Here is a 15009-nt window from a genome sequence, read left to right on the forward strand (position 1 = left end):
AAACGCAAAAGACTGGTGTAAGGATCCCGGTTCGAGCCCCCAGCTCCCCACCTGCAGGGGAGTCGCTTCACAAGCTCCCTATCCTATCCAACAATGACAGCCATAACAACAACAACAACAATAATAACGATAAACAACAATGGCAACAAAAGGGGGAAAAAATAGCCTCTAGGAGCAGTGGATCTGTAGAGCAGGCACCAAGCCCCAGCGATAACCCTGGAGGCAATAAATAAGTAAATAAAAACCAAAACCTAACATGTATCTTGGAAAGTGGTGAAAGCTGGGGTTCTTAGGGGAAGAAGAGGAAGATGAGGACAGTGGCTGGAGATGAGAGCTAATCAGTATGAACAAACTAAAGGTATTCCTTTTTTTTTTTTTTTTTTTTTTACCATAGTGCTGCTCAGCTCTGGCTTATGGTTGTGCAGGGGATTGAACCTTGGATTTTGGAGCTTCAGGCATGAGAGTTTGTTTGCATAACCATTATGCTGTCTACCCCTGCAAGATATTCTTGATTGTACATGGCTCATTACTGATTCTATGGTCTGGCAAGAGTTCATAATCTTCAGCCTTTATAACCCATAATCATCAATATGTTCGTTCTCTTCCTGGGTTCTCAAATAACCTGCTCGTTTCATGGAATGATTGTCGTCTACTCCTGACCAGAGGTCTTCTGGCCTAGTCCAAACAGATAATAATCAGTTTGACCACCATGGCAACTCTGACCCTCTACTTATTTATCTACTGGGTTGTTGGAAAAGCCATGACATTTTTCTTTTTTTTAATTAATTTTATTATTTAAATTTTTTATATATATATTTATTTTCCTTTTTCTTGTCCTTTTTTATTGTTGTTGTAATTATTATTATTGTTATTGATGCCGTCATTGTTGGATAGGACAGAGAGAAATGGAGAGAGGAGGGGAAGACAGAGAGGGGGAGAGAAAGACAGACACCTGCAGACCTGCTTCACCGCCTGTGAATTGACTCCCCTGCAGGTGGAGAGCTGGGGGCTCGAACCGGGATCCTTATGCCGGTCCTTGCACTTTGCGCCACCTGTGCTTAACCCGCCCAACTCTCCAAAATGACTTTTTAAAAGCCTGATCTTAGGAGCTAACAAGGAACACATTACCCAGTTTTGTCTTTTTGTAGTTAACTGCAGGATATGGTGCCACCTCCTTAGTTACCCAGATCACCCCACTTATGGTGTATTTCCCTTTTCCTTTCCTTTTTCTTTTTGACCAGAGGACTGCTCACCTCTGGAGATTGGTGGCACGAGACACCAAACCTGGAACCTCTCCCAGCAAGTCCTGTATGTGGCGGCCATTACTCTCTCTTTCTGGGCCCTACGTTTGAACCTTTCTTTGACGCAGAGCCACATTTCCTTTCATCACACTTCCTCCTCTTCTGTGCTTCTCTCCACACACCCCACCTCACTGAGGAGACATCATCTCTGCCACTGGGAGTCAGGAGGCCCTTGTGGACACACAGCTCCCTGCAGGAGATTGTGCTTTCTGCATTTATTTATTTATTTATTTATTTTGTTTATTTATTTATAAAATGGAAGTATTGATAAGACCGTAGGATAAGAGGGGTACAGCTCCACACAGTTTTCACCACCAGATCTTCGAATCCCATCCTCTCCCCTGATAGCTTTCCTATTCTTCATCCCCCTGGGAGTATGGATCCAGGGTCATTATGGAGTGCAGAAGGTGGAAGGTCTGGCTTCTGTAATTGCTTCCCCACTAAACATGGGCGTTGGCAGGTCATCCATATTCTCAGCCTGTCTCTCTCCTTCCCTAGTAGGGCAGGGCTCTGGGGAAGCGGGGCTCCAGGACATATTGGTGGGGTCCTCTGCCCCAGGGAAGTCAGGTTGGATTCATGCTAGCATCTGGAACCTGGTGGCTGAAAAAGAGTTAAGATATAAAACAGAACAAATTGTTGACTAATCATGAACCTAAAGGCTGGAGTAGTGCAGATGAAGATTTAGGGTCTCTGTTTTGGAAAAAGCTAGTAGGTCTATTTTAAGTATATTCCAAAGGGCCCATGACCCTACTAGTTTTTGTCTGAGCCTGACATCCAACATACAGTTAAGTTATTGTCTAGGGAGATAGTGTCATAGTTGGAAAAAGGACTAGAAAGCTGGATCAGGGAAGAGAGTAGCTCCCAAATATGGGAAAAGTATTTAATTATTGTTAACTGTAAACCCCATAGATTTGATCTGAGCTACTTGGACTAAAAAAAAAAAAAAGTCCTTCGATGTGGAGTGTTCAAATATTAAAGACAATTCTCCCCTTCTGCTAAACATTAGCAATCCGGGCTCTCTAAATCGTGGTCTAGACTGAAGAATGACAAAAGGCTTGCAGGAAGAGTCCCTTGCTGTAGCTTCTGTGAGCATCATTCATTTGCTCAGCAAGATGGAAACACGTGAGAAGAATGTGCCTTGTTCCCGCGACTGGCGATATCAGTGTCAACAGCTTTAGAAACATTAGAAACTGTAGAATGAGAGAACGGGGAAATCATGCAGATTAAAAGCAGGAAAAGGAACTGAAGCGCATAATTGTTCCGGATCTCCCTGCCCTTCCCCCACCCTTCTTCTGCCTGTGAATTTCTGTTTCTCACTGATAGGAGGATTGCCTTTGGGGGCGTGTTCAGCTTTAGTTTCGCCTTAGGAAACTGCACAAGGACTTGAAGCGGAACTGCGTTCATCAAGTACCCAGCTTGTGCATGTGCCTGGGGCACTTTTTAAAAATGAGGAGGGAGTGTTGCTCGTCATCCCAACAGAGGACTTCCTGCTGTGCTTTCTGGAGTCACACATGTAGACAGTTGGGTCAACCTAGAAAGAACCTCTTCAGCCCCAAATGTGTCGCCTCCCCATCTCTCAGATGAATCCACACAGAAGGCTACCTACTAGGGGCCGGGTGCGGGCACACCTGGCTGAGCGCACACATGACCATGTGTAAGGACCCAGGTTCAAGCTCCTGGCCCCTTCCTGCAGGGAGCAAGACTCAGGAGCAGTGAATCAGGGCTGCAGGTGTCTCTCTCTGTCTCACTCTCCCTCTCCTTCCTCTCTCGATTTCTCTCTGTTCTATCAAATAAAAGAAGGGGGGGGAGAAAGCTATATTCCCCCCCCCACAAAGTTTATTTCTTCCTTGTTCCTAAATTTGACTACCTAATCGTCTGCTGCACATTGAAGGTGATAATTTAGGGTATTGTAACCCCATATTTCCAGATTAGGAAAGGATTATGCTGTGGATAAATGAGGTAATATATTTGGAGCCTTGAGTATGCAAGTCTTTCTGCATAATCATTATGTTATCATCTCCCCCTACCCAAGAGGCAACATAATTGAAGTTGTCTTATATATTGGGAGGTATACACTGCCTCCTCCTCTTCCTTTTTAATAAACTTTACTTATTTTGGATAGAGACAGAGAGAAATTGAGGAGGAAGGGGGAGATAGGGAAGGAGAGAGAGAGAAAGAGAGAGAGAGAGAGAGAGAAAGACACCTGCAGCCCTGCTTCACCACTCATGAAGCTTTCCCCCTGCAGGTGGGGACCAGGGGCTTGAACCTGGGTCCTTGTGCACTGTAATGTGTGTGCTCAACCAGGTGCACCACCACCTGGCTCTGGGAAGGTAGACACTTCTTAGGTATTGCTTATTATCGTCGATCATCACTTCCAGTACAGTCTAGAGGCTAAAATTTTGCTGTAGAGTCTGTCAGCCCCTTTTCCATCAGATTCCCTTTTCTTTACAGTTTGGCTTGGGTACCTTGGATGTGTAACCTGACCTGTCTGAATCTCAGTTTCCCCCATGAGGGAAAAAAAAAAAAGGGAGTGGTTTTCACCTTCCTGTGAGGGTCAAAGGCACTCAGATCATATAAAACTCTTAGAATAACAACTCCTGACTTGAGAAACCAATGAAATGAAATCCCAGAAGTTTTTTTTCCCCACAGTTTTTCATTTTCTTTATTTTACTTATTTTTTTACTTAAAATTTTTATTATTTCTTTATTTTTATTTCTTTATTGGGGAATTAATGTTTTACATTCAACAGTAAATACACTAGTTTGTACATGCATAACATTCCCAGTTTTCCATATAACAATGCAACCCCCACTAGGTCCTCTGTCATCCTTCTTGGACCTGTATTCTCCCCAGCCACCCACCCTAGAGTCTTTTACTTTGGTGCGATATGCCAATTCCAGTTCAGGTTCTACTTGTGTTTGCTCTTCTGATCTTGTTTTTCAACTTCTGCCTGAGAGTGAGATCATCCTATATTCATCCTTCTGTTTCTGACTTATTTCACTCAACATGAATTTTTCAAGGTCCATCCAAGATCGGCTGAAAACGGTGAAGTCTCCATTTTTAATAGCTAAGTAGTATTCCATTGTGTATATATACCACAACTTGCTCAGCCACTCATCTGTGGTTTTCCAGGTTTTGGCTATTACAAATTGTGCTGCTAAGAACATATGTGTACACAGATCTTTTTGGATGGATGTGTTGGGTCCCTTAGGCTATATCCCCAGGAGAGGAATTGCAGGATCATAGGGTAGGTCCATTTCTAGCCTTCTGAGAGTTCTCCAGACTGTTCTCCACAGAGGTTGGACCCATTGACATTCCCACCAGCAGTGCAGGAGGGTTCCTTTGACCCCACAGCCTCTCCAGCATTTGCGGCTGTTACCTTTTCTGATGTATGACATTCTCACAGGAGTGAAGTGATATCTCATTGTTGTCTTTCTTTGTATTTCTCTGACAATCAGAGACTTGGAGCATTTTTTTATGTGTTTCTCGGAACTTTTGGATATCTTCTGTGGTGAATATTCTGTCCATGTCCTCTCCCCATTTTTGGATGGGGTTATTTGTTTTCTTGTTGTTGAGTTTGGCAAGTTCTTCATTTATTCTGGTTATTAGCCTCTTGTCTGATGTATGGCATGTAAAGATCTTCTCCCATTCTGTGAGAGGTCTCTTGGTTTGGGTAGTGTTTTCTTTAGCTGTGGAGAAGCTTTTTAATTTGATGTAGTCCCATAGGTTTATGCTTGCCTTAGTCTTCTTTGTAATTGGATTCGTTTCATTGAAAATGTCTGTAAAATTTATGCGGAAAAGAGTTCTGCCAATATTTTCCTCTAAGTATCTGATAGTTTCTGGTCTAACATCCAAGTCCTTGATCCACTTGGAATTTACTTTTGTTTTTTGTGAAATATAGTGGTTAAGTTTCATTTTTCTGCATGTTTCAACCCATTGTTTTCAACACCATTTGTTGAAGAGACTCTGCTTTCCCCATTTCATAGTCTGGGCACCTTTGTCAAAGATTAGATGTCCATAGGTGTGGGGCCTCATTTCTGGGCTCTCAATTCTATTCCATGGTCAGTGTGTCTATTCATGTTCCAGTACCAAGCAGTTTTGATGACAATGGCCCTATAATACAGTTTGACATCTGGGAGTGTGGTGCCTCCAGTTCTGTTCTTTTTTCTTAAGATTGTTTTGGCAATTCTAGGTCTTTTCTGGTTCCAGATAAACATTTGTAGCATTTTTTCTATTCTCCTAAAAAATGTGCTTGGGATCTTGATGGGGATAGCATTAAATTTGTAGATGGCTCTGGGTAGTATAATCATTTTGAGGATGTTAATTCTTCCAACCCACGAACATGGAAAATTTTTCCACTTCTTTGTCTTTTTCAATTTCCTTGAGTAGTGACTCATAATTTTCAGTCTTTCAGTTCTTTGGTTAGGTTTACTCCTAGATATTTTATTGTTTTTGTTGCTATAGTAAAAGGAATTGATTTCTGGATTTCAACTTCTTCTAACTTAGTGTTTGCAAAGAGGAATGCCACTGACTTTTGAGTGTTAATTTTGTAGCCTGACACCTTACTGATGGAAATCCCAGAAGTTTAATTGTAACCTTTTCTCACAGAATTCCAACCCCAGCAGCCTAGATGCTCCCTTCTGAGAACAAGCAAGTCAGAGGCAATTGCCGGAGGAAGCTTTCCACGCTTTACCTCCCCGTTCTAAGCTCTGTCCTCTCAACAGGCACATCTTCAAAGGAGGTTAACTGCCGGGTGTGTACATGTGTGTGCGTGTGTGTGTGTGTGTGGGGGGGTGGAGGGGTGTGTCGCTGCAAATGCTTTAACTCTTTGAATTGCACAGTGGTGGTTTCAGCAAAATCAGTTTCTCTTCTCCCGGATGTCTGTGGGCAATGTCTAATGGTGAGGCTGGCTCATTTACTGGAACCAAATAAACACTTGTTCCTGCTCGCCCGGTGGTGATGGAGCCTCTGGTAATGAGCTACAGTGGTGCCCATTGCTGCAGGAGCCATGAGGGAAGCCCTGGCAGAGCCCAGGGGAGGCATCCGAGGCAGGAAGAGCACAGCTGGGGCTTCCAGACACCCGCAGTCATGCAGTGCAGGCAGCCAGAGTGATTGTTCTGAGACCTGTGATGTCAGGATGCACGTGCCAAGAGGGATGAAAGCGGGAGAGATAAAGAATTTGGGGGTGCAGGATGGAGGGGCATTTTTTTATTTTTTATGAGTGATTTAATATTGATGTACAAGATTACCAGATAACAGAGGTACAACTTCACACCATTCCCACCACCAGAGTTCTGGGTCCCCAGTCCCTCCACTGGAAGCTACAGCAGTTCTCCCAAGGTTACAGATATAGATTAACTGTTTTTTCTTTTTCTTTTTTGCTTCCCCCCCCCCCGCTTTGTTGCCCTTGTTGTTTTTTATTGTTGTTGTAGTTGTTATTTTGTTGTTATTGATGTCATTGTTGTTGGATAGGACAGAGAGAAACGGAGAGAGAAGACAGAGGGAGGAGAGAAAGATAGACACCTGCAGACCTGCTTCACCACTTGTGAAGTGATCCCCCTGCAGGTGGGGAGCCGGGGGCTCGAACCAGGATCCTTGTGCCGGTCCTTGTGCTTTGCATGTGAGCTTAACCTGCTGCGCTACCGCCCGACTCCCAGATTAGCTGTTATTTCTACAGCTGTTTATATTTGTATTTATTTGCCCATTTTTTCCTATGGCCCCATCTTCCTTTCCAAGTCACACATACACCTGTTACTACATTCAAATATCCTTCCTTTTTCCTACTCTTTCTCTGGGCCCTGATGGGAACTGGATTTCAGAGCCTCCCGTTATCTTTCCCTAACATTTCTCCCTGCAGTGGGAGTAAGGACTAAGATTCTTTCTGAGGTGCAGAAAGGGGGATTCCTGGCTTCTGTAATTGCTTTCAGAGGTACATTTTCATCAGGCTTCTGAAATTTTGAGTAAGTTAAGGTAACAAGGCAGTGCAGTTGAAAGTATACGCCCTCTGGGACAGCAGTTTGAGCAGTGACCTCAAGGAAGAAGCTCCTGTGAGTTTCTGTGTCTAGTGTGCCTTGTCTGGTCGAGGCTACACTCTGGGGCTCAGTAAAAAACTGCATGTGGGCGTTGTGTGTTGGCTGAGCCGTGGGGAGCTCTCAGAATGTGTAGGAGCCCACTGATGTCTAATGTGCAGAGTGTAGGTCATGGCACAGCTACTGGTCCCTTAGCTGAGGGCGCAAACACACTGAGATTGTGCAAGGCCTGTTCCCTGGCAGAGAACACTGGTCATATCTGAACATGGAGTTGCTCCAGAAGTCGGCACTTCTCAGAATTTTAAGGAAGGCTGTCCCCAGCATTTAAAGATGTTGGTTTTACATGAGACTGTTCTAGGTTAGATGGGCTGAGGTCTGCATGTATTCAAAACACCAGACACCCTACAGGCTAGCACGCATCAAAGCAGAATTCAGCGACTGTTTCTGGTGACTGGCTTTCTCAGTGTCAACAGCTTCATAGACATTAGAAACTATAGGCCCTGGTTATTAAGCACGAAGCACAAAGACCGGCGTAAGGATCCGGGTTGGAGCCCCGGCTCCCCACCTGCAGGGCAGTCGCTTCACAGGCAGTGAAGCAGGTCTGCAGGTGTCTGTCTTTCCCCCTCCTCTCTCCATTTCTCTCTGTCCTATCTAACAATGACGACATCAATAACTATAACAACAATAAAAATAAAACAGCAATTTTTTAAAAAAATTAAAACAATAAAAAACTATAGGCCCATCTGGGCTATGCAATGGTGTGTATGATGAAGAGACCCTGGGATTAGAGGCCGGCATGTCAGGAACCCCGGTGAGCTTCTCTCTGCCTCTCGGACCTTCATCTCTGCTTCCCTTTCACGTCTGACTGTTCTCCTTGAAACAAACCTCTGCAGCCTTGTGCCTGCTCTGAGGAGCAGGAAGACAGTGTGTGAAGGCTCTGCTCAGGTCTGAGGCATGAACAGGTCAGTGTGACCAAAACAAAGCAACAACTAAGGGGCCGGGTGGTGCTATGCCTGGTTGAGTGCACATGTTACCATGGGTGCAAGCCTCTGGTCCCCCACCTGCAGGGAGAAAGCTTCATGAACGGTGAAGCAGGGCTGCAGGTGTCTCTCTTTCTCCCTCTCTATCTCCCCATCCGCTCTTATTGTCCTGTCAAATAGAAGAAAGGAAAACAAAACTAAGAAAGGCCTTGGTCCAAATATATATACATATACATATGAGCCCAACTCTAGAGGAAAATGAAGGAGAATTGAGATCTCCTTGGAGTCAGGTGGCATCAGCACGGCACAACAGGGGGAAGGCATCCGGGTATCTCATGAGGGAGCCAGTGCAGGAGCCCACCTTGAGTAAGCAGCTTACCTGCCTTGGTGGAGTTGAGATGGGAGCAGGAGAAGAAGAAGAAGCTTTTTTTTTTTTTAAAGTGATTTACAAAATTACAAAACAACAGGGGTGCAATTCCACACCATTCCTACCACTAGGGTTCTGTGTCCTCATTCCTCCACTGGAAACTAGTGATTCTTCCAAGGTCACAGATAGGGGTTGACTGTTATTTGTATCTCTCTCCCTCTCTCTCTCTCTCTCTCTCTATCTATCTATCTACCTATATACCTAACTACCTACCTATCTACCTACCTGTCTACCTATATTTCTGCCCATTTTTCTCTTTCTTTTTAAAAATCTTTTAAAAATTATTGTTTTCCTTTTCTTTAAGAATTAAAGAAATTATTTATTCTCTTTAACGTTGCTCTTGTTGTTTTATTGTTGTAGTCATTATTGCTGTTGTTGATGATGTCGTCATTGTTGGATAGGACAGAGAGAAATGGAAGGAGGAGAAGAGAGAGAGAGGGAGAGAAAGATAGACACCTGCAGACCTGCTTCACCGCCTGTGAAGCGACTCCCCTGAAGGTGGGGAGCCGGGGGCTCTGACCGGGATCCTTAACACCGGTCCTTGTACTTTGTGTCATGTGTGCTTAACCTGCTGCGTTACTACCCGACCCCCCACTCCTACCTTTTAAACCACACACAGTATGTGCTCTTTTTAAAAAATATTTATTTATTCCCTTTCATTGCTCTTGTTTTATTGTTGTTACTGATGTTATTGTTGGATAGAACAGAGAGAAATGGAGAGAGGAGGGGAAGACAGAGAAGGGAAGAGAGAGAGATAGACACCTGCAGACCTGCTTCACTGCCTGTGAAGCGACCCCCCTGCAGGTGGGGAGCTGGGGGCTCGAACTGGGATCCTTACGCTGGTCCTTGCGATTTGCACCACATGCACTTGACCCGCTGTGCTACCGCCCGAAACCCTAATTTTTTTAAATTATTATCTTCATTTATTGGGTAGAGACATCCAGAAACATAGAGGGGAGGGGGAGATAGGTAGGGAGAGAGACAGAGAGACACCTGCAGCCTTGCTTTACCACTTGCAAAGCTTTCCCCCTACATGTGGGGATGGGGGACTTGAACCAAGGTCCTTGTGCACTGTAATGTGCGCTCAACCAGGTGTGCCACCACCCGGCCCCCAAATTATTTATTTGTTATTGGATAGAGGCAGAGAGAAATTGAGAGGGGAGAGACAGAGAGGGAAAGAGACAGACAGACATCTACTGCCCTGCTTTACCACTTATGAAGCTTTCCCCCTGCAGGTGGGGACCAGGGCTTGAACCTGGGTCCTTGTGCTCTGTAATGTGAGCACTTAACAAGGTGCACCATCGCCTGGCCCCAAGGGTAGAGTGTAAATAAATCAAAAGAAGAGTAAAGGCGGGGGTCGGGTGGTGGCACAGGGGGTTAAGCGCAGGTGGCACAAAGTGTAGGGACCGGCGTAAGGATCCCGGTTCGAGCCCCCAGCTCCCCACCTGCAGGCGAGTCAATTTCACAGGCGGTGAAGCGGGTCTGCAGGTGTCTATCTTTCTCTCCCCCTCTCTGTCTTCCTCTCCTCTCTCCATTTCTATCTGTCCTATCCAACAACGAACAACATCAACAATGGCAATAATAATAACTACAACGAGGCTACAACAACAAGGGCAACAAAAGGGGAAAAAATGGCCTCCAGGAGCGGTGGATTCATGGTGCAGACACCGAGCCCAGCAATAACCCTGGAGGGAAAAAAAAAAAAAAAGAAGACTGCAAGAAAGGACGTGGGTTGAAGGTTGAAGTGCTTGGGAACTGAATACCAGGTGTGCTACTGCCTGCCTGCCCCAACCCCATTTTTCCATGGTCCTGCTTTCTCTTCCTTTTAAAGTCCCACCTACATCCATTACCACTTTCAAAAGTCTTTCCTGTTTTGGAGGAGAAGCTTTTATACTGTATAAATGTGGAACCAGATCTGTGTGCTTGAGAACTTTTTTTAAAAAAATTATTTATTTATTTATTTTATATTTATTTATTCCCTTTTGTTGTCCTTGTTGTTTTATTGTTGTAGTTATTATTGATGTCATCATTGTTGGATAGGACAGAGAGAAATGGAGAGAGGAGGGGAAGACAGAGAGGGGGAGAGAAAGACAGACACCTGCAGACCTGCTTCACTGCCTGTGAAGCGACTCCCCTGCAGGTGGGGAGCCGGGGGCTCAAACCGGGATCCTCATGCTGGTCCTTGCACTTTGCGCCACTTGCGCTTAACCTGCTGCGCTACCGCCCGACTCCCTTTTGAGAACTTTTTGACTTCTGTAGCCCTGTACCACTGCGTCCCATCTGGGCAGCATGGGCGGTGAACCTTTGTAGCCTCAGCAACGTTTCATTGGTCCTCAGGGGAAAGTGACCTGGACAAGGGGAAACTGAACAAACAACAACAAATGTGTCAGGATAAAGGCGAGATTGAGTCCAAAAGCCGTCAGGTGAGGGCTGGGAGAGAGCTCGCTTGGTAGAGTGCACACTTTAACATGCACCAGGACCTGGGATTGGGCTCTGGCACAGTGCAGGGCACCATTCATAAAGTCAGGAGACATTGCATGAATGGTGGAGGTGTTGTGTCTCTCATTCTCCTTCTCTGGGTCTCTCTGCCTCTCTGCCTCTCCCGCTCTCTGCCTCTATCCGAAATCAAACAAGGAAAAAAAGGAGTCTGCCAGGAGCAGGGTAATCAAGCAGCTATGGGGCCTCTGGTGACTCCCCCCATCAAAGAAAAACTCTATTAGTAAATCCACTAAAGCGAGTTCTAAACTACATTCCCTCCAGACCGAATAAACATTAATGAACATTATCTCAGCTGGAAGGTTAAAAATAAATGAATAACGAACAAAAAAGAGATACAGAAACGGATAACCTAGGAAAGTATCAACTGCAGTTTTAAATAAAACATGCAGTCGGGAGTCGGGCTGTAGTGCAGCAGGTTAAGCCCACATGGCGCCACCGGCAAGGACCTAAGGATCCGGGTTGGAGCTCCTGGCTCCCCACCTGCAGGGAGTCGCTTCACAGGAGGTGAAGCAGGTCTGCAGGTGTCTTTCTCTTCCCTTTTCTGTCTCCCCTCCTCTCTCCATTTCTCTCTGTCCTATCCAACAACACAACATCCATAACAACAACAATAAAATAACAAGGGCAACAAAAGGGAAAATAAATAAATATTAAAAAAAAAACAACCATGCAGTCACAGCACATAAACTGCAGGAGGATCCATGAAGCTACGTGTTCTAAACCCTGACTTAACACAGATACGATTACACTAGATGTTGGTAAGCCAAGACTGCATATTGCAAATTTAATGTGCAGACTAAAAGTAAAAGAGGAGAAAAAATCCCTAGCTTCCAAGAGTGTGATAAACAAATTAACAAAAAGTGTTCAGTTGATTCAGAGCATTGGAATGCATTGGATCGACCTTCCCGTGGTGCATCCCGTGAGTACCCATTCATTGGGGAAACTGAGGATCCTTCCTAGCCGACTGAATCCACATGGATCCCAGTCACTTTCAAAGCCATTAACTGGCTACGGAAGAAGGGCAAACGCTAGAAAAAGAGCATTCGAAAGGAGAGCATAATGTATGAGACAGAACACAGGCACTTAAGGGGCGGGGTGGTGGCGCACCAGGTTAAGCGCACATAGTACTAAGCACAAGGACCCGAGCAAGGATCTGGGTTTGAGCCTCTGGCTCCCCACCTGCAGGGGGAGAGGGGGGTCGCTTTACAAGCAGTGATGCAGATCTGCAGGTATCTACCTTACTCTCTCCCTCTCCAGCTTCCACTTCTCTTTCAATTTCTCTGTCTTACCCGCACGAAAAGAAAAACAAAAGGGGGTCGGATGATAGCGCGCCGGGTTAAGCGCACAGAATACTAAGTGCGAGGACCCCAGTTCAAGCCCCTGGCTCCGCACCTGCAGGGGGGGGGGTCGCTTCACAAGCGGTGAGGCAGGTCTTTCTACCTCTCTATCTTCCCCTTCCCTCTCAACTTCTCTCTGTCCAGTCAAAAAAAAAAAAAAATCGAAAAACTTGCCACCGGAGCAGTGGCTTCATAGCATACTCGCCGAGCCCCAGCGATAAGCCTGAAGGCAAAAAAAGAAAGAAACGCTACCAGTAGCGGTGGATTCGTAGTGCTGCCAGGACCAAGCCCCAGCAGTGACCCAGGAGACAGTAAATAAATAAATGAAGCAAGCACTTAATAGATTTTAATCCACATTATGTAGTAATTTACATAAACTGTAGATGAACTAGATGCTAAAAGGCAAAAGTTTGGGAGTCAGGTTAAGTGCAGTGGGTTAAGTGCAAGTGGCGCCAAGCGCAAGGACCGGCTTAAGGATCCCGGTTCAGCCCCCGGTTCCCCACCTGCAGGGGGAGTCGCTTCACAGGCGGTGAAGCAGGTCTGCAGGTGTCTGTCTCTCTCTCCCCCTCTGTCTTCCCCTCCTCTCTCCATTTCTCTGTCCTGTCCAACAATAATGACATCAATAACAACAACAATAATAACTACAACAATAAAAAACAAGGGCAACAAAAGGGAAAATAAATATATATATAAAATAAAAAGGCAAGAGTTTTCAGACTAGATAAAAACAGTGTGTGTGCTTTAACCAGGTGCATTACCGCCTGCCCCCTCACTAGATTAAAAAAACAAAAAGCCCCCACTAATTGCTATTTACAAGAGACACATGGAAAGCACAAGGAGCAGCAGAGTTGAAGAAAAGTGAAAACATGCCGTGTTAACTAGAAGAAAGAGAGGCAGATGGCTGTGATGTCATCAAGCGGCATAGACTTTTACGACAAAAAGCAGAACTAGAAATACTTGGCCATTTCAGAATGATTATAGGTTCCATTTGCCATCCTGATGCCACAAATCTATCTTTGGACGCGCTTAATAATTAAGACTTAAAATACAAGAAACAAATATTGATAGAAGCCCAAAGAGAAACCTGTCAAATCCTCAACAGAGGGCCGCTTTTTTTTTTTTTTTTTTTTTTTTAGTAACTGATACAACAAACCGACAGAAGTCAGTAAGCACGTGGAAGACTTGAGCAGCCTAAGGAAAAGTTTGTTTAACTTTTTTCAAGATGAAGTGATACTTAGAAAACTGGCATGTGTATTGAGATGTGAAGCAGTTAACCACGGTGTAATCATACCCCAAATCAGTAATAAAAAGAAAACAAGAAGTAAATCCGCTGTTCATGCAGAGTGTACCAGTCAGCTTCAGTGAGATTATCCTGCAGACAGAGCCGTGGACTCTTCTTGACTCACCAAGCCTATATTGCTCCTCCGTATGAATGGTGTCACTGCTGTACCTCTGGTCTGAGCTGTGGGTTAGTTTCAGACCGAAGGAGTGGGCCTGTGCAGGACAGGTCATTCTCATGGCAGAAGGCACTGGAGTGCAAAGGGTCTTGCCAGACCACGCAATCAAATGTAAAGTTCTACTCCAGTATAGAGCCTTTATCTGCTCAGTGGTTCATTGGCCCAAGAAAGCTAAACAGCCAAGTCCAAAGCCAATGAGCATACTTCTGAAGGGAATAATTGATGAAAATAACACACACCGCTAGCGCAGCGGGTTAAATGCATGTGGTGCAGAGCGCAAGGGCCGGCCTAAGGATCCCGGTTCGAGCCCCCCGGGCTTCCCACCTGCAGGGGAGTCGCTTCACAGGCAGTGCAGTGGGTCTGCAGGTGTCTGTATTTCTCTCTCCCCTCTGTCTTCCCCTCCTCTCTCCATTTCTATCTGTCCTATCCAATAACAACGACATCAATAACAACAATAGCTACAACAAGCACAACAAGGGCAACAAAATGGGAAAAATGGCCTCCAAGAGCAGTGGATTCATAGTGCAGGCACTGAGCCCCAGGAATAACCCTGGAGGCAAAAAGAATAATAATAAAATAAATAAAATAACACACACACACACATATATATTATTTTATTATAATGGGAGAAAGATCAGAGAGACAGAAACAGAGCACTGCTCAGCTCTGGCTTATTGTGGTGGTGCTGGGGATTGAACCTGGGACCCTGTAGCCTCAGGCATGAGAGTCTTTTGCATAACCATTGTGCTGTCTCCCTAACCTTATGAAGGGATTTCTTTTTTTCTTTTTTTTTCTTTTTATTTATTTATTTTCCCTTTTGTTGCCCTTGTTTTTTTAAAAATTTTGTTGTAGTTATTATTGTAGTTATTGATGAAATCGTTGTTGGATAGGACAGAGAGAAATGGAGAGAGGAGGGGAAGACAGAGAGGGGGAGAGAAAGACAGACACCTGCAGACCTGCTTCACCGCCTGTGAAGCGACTC

Source organism: Erinaceus europaeus, chromosome 16, assembly GCF_950295315.1.
Source record: "Erinaceus europaeus chromosome 16, mEriEur2.1, whole genome shotgun sequence".
Classification (NCBI taxonomy): Eukaryota; Metazoa; Chordata; class Mammalia; order Eulipotyphla; family Erinaceidae; genus Erinaceus; species Erinaceus europaeus.